The sequence below is a fragment of the Corylus avellana genome, chromosome ca1 (genome assembly GCF_901000735.1).
Source record: "Corylus avellana chromosome ca1, CavTom2PMs-1.0".
NCBI classification, from domain to species: domain Eukaryota; kingdom Viridiplantae; phylum Streptophyta; class Magnoliopsida; order Fagales; family Betulaceae; genus Corylus; species Corylus avellana.
The window spans coordinates 1,758,699-1,764,200 of NC_081541.1; the positions used below are offsets into that span (position 1 = coordinate 1,758,699).

Genomic DNA, 5,502 nt, shown 5'->3' on the forward strand with positions numbered 1-5,502 from the left:
CTTCCCCACCGTGCGACGACCAGCTCTACCACGCCGGAGATCCTCACCGACCCAGCCTTCTCGCGCCACCTCAAGTGCTTCAACGTCAGCGAGGACTGCCCGGTCTTCGAAGGCCTCTTCAGCTTCTGCCACGCCTCCGCCAGAGGCTCCATTGGCACTGCCGTTAAGCTCAACCGCACCGAAGTCGACATCGCCCTCTATTGGGCCAAGCGGCCTCCACCACGCCAAGAAGGCCAAGGCCTCCTGAGACCGTTGGGCTCTCTAAGCCTTTCACAAGGTTGAAAAATCAAGGCAAGTAAGCAAGCTATTTCATTTCCACATCTTTCACTTTTTGCTTTGTCTATTACGTTTCAATTTCGTTCTCAAATTTTTCATTGCTCATTCTCTGTTTCAAATGGGTTGTTGGTATTTTCTTTGTGAAAAGGAAGCTTCGTTTCTGAGAAAGACCGAGTGAGAGATAATGATGAAATATATGTCCTGGAGTTTTCTAGTGCTTAGCTCTTCTTATCCTTTCACCTCTTCCAGAAATCTCCTCTTTATCAATGTCTCTCTCAGGTTCTCTCTCGCTTTAGATTTGACTAATTGGTTAGCTTCTAGTGCTTGTTTTACTTAGTGACTTATGGAGCTTTGTTCGAAATAGATTTGCTGATTAGATGGTTAAGAAATTGTAAATTTCAATATATTTTCATTGGTTGGGTGCTGGAATTTATATTGTTGGACATACATTGAATAAGGTACAGACCCGAGAAATATAATTTTGTTAGAAAATTAAGCTTTTTTTTGTTTTTTTTGTTTTTTGGGGATCATTGTAATTGGTCTCAATGTTATTTGCGTATGATGATAAGGTCTATAGCAAAATCTACTTCATCACTCAGATGATTACTTTTATGATGCCTCTGAATATATGAAGGAAAAAAGACAAAAAAGAGCCCACCAATACTAATTCTATGTGAACACCTTTGTTTTGTTTATGTGGGTCAATTCTATGTGAATACCTTCCAAAAAGCACATTCTCGTATACAACTCATTAAGAAGGCAAAAAGCCATTTGGTGGTCATTAGAAAAGTATATGAATAGCTATTGATTCATTTGGAGCACCTATAAACTCTCTCAAGTTCCCATTCTAAGATATCGTTGTCTATTCTAGTGGAGTTGTGTTATTGTCAAATGTTTTGTTTTTGGAGTGTCCCTGCCATGGACCTAAGACCTTAAGCTCTCCTTAAACTTGTTTGCAAAGTTGAATTTGTACGGATATGATGAACCATCAATGTAAAATGGATAATGAACTTGTGCTGATTCAAAAGTGGCCTGCAACATGTTATAATTGAGGCTAGAGCTTAATTTTGAAATCCCCAACTCTTTTTTTTTTCCTTTCTTTCTTTTTGGTCTCTTTTTAACCTTTCCCTTGCTGTTGATTCGTAGCTTCTTATGCATACTCGTTGCTTATGGTTTTTCAACTTGTGTAAGCTATTAATTGATTTTTTGTCCATTAATACAAAAATAAGTGAATGCAGCAACATTGGGGGTGAACATCTTCCAATTTTCTGCCCTTGAGCAATATATTTTTCATGGGAGAGACTGGTAGAATTGATAGTGCAATCACATTTTTAATTTATCATAACCTCAAGCATCTTGCCCATGGATGATTGCTTTGTAAATAAATGTCGAATGTTTGTGCCTAATGGATGGTTAAAAGTATTTGATCATTATTTATCCTCTAGGGGTGGGTGTTTTGTGCCACCATGTAGAGTAGAACATGCACAATTGCTGTATTGATTGTTGTTGGATGTTTGACAGTGGAATATATTAATGTTGAATACTTCAAATCACTTTTTTATACTGGAATCTGAAATTCCTAGATTAGTTCTCATTTTTCCTTTATGTTGAACCAACACAAGGAGCATCGGTGCCTTAAACTTCTACTTTCCTTCCATATATTTATTTAGGTATTGGAGCTGGAGAATGTGGCTGGAACTGATGAGCCCAATGTAATTGATCAGACTCCACCCAAGCCATGGAACTTAAAGTTTGAGGATGAAAGAAAGCAAATTTTCATGTTATGGATAGATACGAAAATGTTCTAATGGGCTGGGTAGATACGAAAACGAATGTATCATTTATATATATATATATATATATAATGTTTTGTGTGTGTTTAGTTGTTGATTGCTTGTGTTCATGTTTGAAAGTTTAGCAAGAGAGTGTAGCATGAAGAGTAGGTTTGCGAACTTATCGGTGGTATCCTAATACATATATGCTGCTTAAGGTTATAGCTTAGGCTTCATTTAGATGGAATCAGGGAAAGGAGATTCGTTTGTGGTGTTGAATAAGGCCAATGTAATCAAGATATGAGTTTGTACCATATAGAGTTCTTAAGGCCAGTCAGAACTTAAGAGCTGTTTTGACTGAGGGGTTACTCAAGTAATGAGTGCTTTTATCAAAAGTAGAAGATGGTTTAGCCTAAGTTTGTGTCTCAAAAGTGCATGCTAGGGTTAATCAATAAATTTTCTGGCATTTTGTTTTAAGAAGCAAAATTCTGCATTTCTTTTCTATTGGATGAGGAGTGCTTCTAATTGGATAGTAAATGATATTATTATATGGAATTTGATGTTGAAATATGATGTTCATATGATTGCTAAGATTTTCTGCTAAGCTTTACTTTGTTAACCTAATTGATGATTGGTATTTGATCTAAATGTATGGATCAAATACCAATCATCAAATAGGTTAACAAAGTAAAGCTTAGCATAAAATCTTAGCAACCATATGAACAACATATTTCAACATCAAAATCGATATAATAATATCATTTACTATCCAACTACAAGCACACCTCAGCCAATATAGAAGAAATGTAGAATTTTGCTTCTTAAAAGAAAATGCCAGAAAATTTATTGATAAATCCTAGCATGCACTTTTGAGACACAAAATTAGAGGCTAAATTATCTTCTACTCTTGATAAAAGCACTCATTACTCGAGTAACCCCTCAGTCAAAAAAGCTCTAAAGAAGTTTTGACTGGCCTTAAGAACTCTATATGGTACAAATTCATATCTTGATTACATTGGCCTTATTCAACACCACAAACAAATATCCTTTCCCTGATTCCATCTAAATGAAGCCTGAGCTATAACCTTAAGTAGCATATATGTATTAGGATACCACCAATAAGTTCGCAAATTTTCAAACATGAACACAAGCAATCAACAACAACTGAGCACACACAAAACATTATAAATATACACATATATAAATGATACATGAGTTTTCGTATCCACCCTGCCTATTGGAACATTTTAGGAAATCACAAGAAAGAAGAAAAAAAATTCTGAGAACTTGATAGCGCTCTCCATGTCATGTGACAGATATCAAGCACGTACAAGAACATTTTAGGAAATCAAAAGGAAGAAGAAAAAAATTATGAGAACCTGATAGTGCTCTCTATGTCCTGCTTGGATGATGTCTCTTACACCAACTTTAAACTCATTGCATTTTAAGCAACTATCATTCATGAGAGACAATTAGACAGTGAGCACATATCTAATGCACAAATAAATAATAACAAGAAACTAGCAGTTGAAACCAAACTGGGGAAATAAAGAAGTGACCGGCATACACTCTCACTCGTCAAGCTCTTTCTCTTGTTGTTTCCTAAGCTACTAAACCCTCCTCAAAATTGAAATGTTTAGTTGAGATCTTTTCCCACTTTTACTTAATAAAAAATACAAAGGCACTAATGAAAAATGCAAAGCATGAGAAAGAGTACATAGGCACTCATGAATCTCAACTGTAAGCTGAAAATAGGGCATAGTACTAGCAAAGATTACAACACAGAATCTAAATGGTAACACTAAATATATTATTATGACCATAGTTTGTTCAAAAAATTATGTGGTGTGGGAAATTTCAACTATTATGCACTGGAAATGGGTTAGGATCATACATAATGTGTGGAAATTTTACTAATTCCCTTAAAATCTATAAGTTTTTTACAAGAAATGCTGGAAATTCCAACTATGTATGATTCTTTGGTGACATTCTAATAAGGTATCAAATATTATACGCCAAAAAAAACTAAATGCAAAGTATGACCTCGCAAAAAAATGATACATAAAGTTTGCATGCCAAAACCATAGACAAGCCCAACTTGCAGAGGAAACTCAATCCTTGTTGGCCTTACTAACTACCAACACTGAAGCAGTTACAACCACGATGAGGCCCTATGCAAAAATTATAATTCTGATCTAAAGAGATACTACCATAAAGGTTCTTTATACAGTTCAAAAAAGAAATGGGCTAAAGTCATCAAAGGAAAGATCAGACACACAAGTTATGTAACGTTTTACATGTACGTTAAATGAATTAATGTGCTCCCTCATGTCCTTTCTTCTTGAAACTTTGCCTGCCAACTATGCCAGGATCATGTTTAATTATTGAGCCAAATCTTGCAATAACCCTTTACACTACAAGATTCTCAAACATAACGACTTGAATCTAAAACTAACTATTAAGCTACAAGACCACTAAAAATTAGAAGTAAGAAAGCAAGATTTTAGTACTGAAATAAAATTTTCCAACATCATAAAAGTTATCTCCTGAGTGATTAATTAGAAATTACTATAGACCTTCTCATCCTATGCAGAAAAAATAACACAGACCAATTACAATGGTCCAAATAGAAACACACAAAAAAAAAAAAAAAATTCTAGCAAAATGATAATTTCTCATATTTGTACCTTATTCAATGTATGCCCAGTAGTCTGAATTCCAGCACCCTACCAATGAAAATACATTAAAATTTACAATTTGTAACCATCTGATCATATCATCGCATTGGTCAAAAGGAAATAAAACACTGAGATAAACCCACTTCTTTTCTTCTTCAGCAAATCTTTTTCCAACAAAGCTCCATAAGTCACTAAGTAAAACAAGCACTAGAAGCTAACCAATCAGTCAAATCTAATGCGAGAGAGAGATAAAGAGAGAGTACCTGAAAGAGACATTGATGAATAGGAGATTTCTGGAAGGGCAAAGGATAAGAAGAACTAAGCAATAGAAAACTCCAGGACAAATATTTCACCATTATCTCTATTTATAAAATAAACGAAATACCAACAACCCATTTGAAATAGAGAATAACCCATGAAAAATTTGAGAACGAAATTGAAACATAATAGACAAAGCAGAAAGTGAAAGATGTGGAAATAAAATCAAAATGAAATGGCTTTCTAACTTTGCCTTTGTTTTTCAACCTTGTAAAAGTCTCAGAGAGCCCGAGGGTCTCAAGAGGCCTTGGCCTTCTTTGCGTGGTGGAGGCCACCTGGCGCAATTGAAGGCGATATAGGAGTCTGCGCTGTTGACCTTAACGGTTGTGCCAATGGGCCGGGTCGGTGAGGGTCCCAGGGGTGGTAGAGCTGGTCATCGCACGGTGGGGAGTGGTTTTGGGCTCGTCGGCGGCAGTGACGGTGGGGAGAGGAGAAGACTCACGGTGCGGGTGGGGGGG

At 36.0% G+C, this 5,502-nt stretch overlaps 1 long non-coding RNA gene across 1 annotated transcript; it reads right to left on the reverse strand.

Annotated features, from left to right (window-relative positions):
* Positions 1-2,744: 2,744 nt before the first annotated feature.
* On the reverse strand, positions 2,745-5,492 carry LOC132165532 (uncharacterized). The gene is made up of 3 exons (XR_009438507.1): positions 5,252-5,492; positions 4,736-5,019; positions 2,745-3,500 (listed from the first exon to the last, which is right to left on the reverse strand). It is a non-coding gene; the product is annotated as an uncharacterized LOC132165532 (long non-coding RNA).
* Between the last annotated feature and the right edge of the window lie 10 nt (positions 5,493-5,502).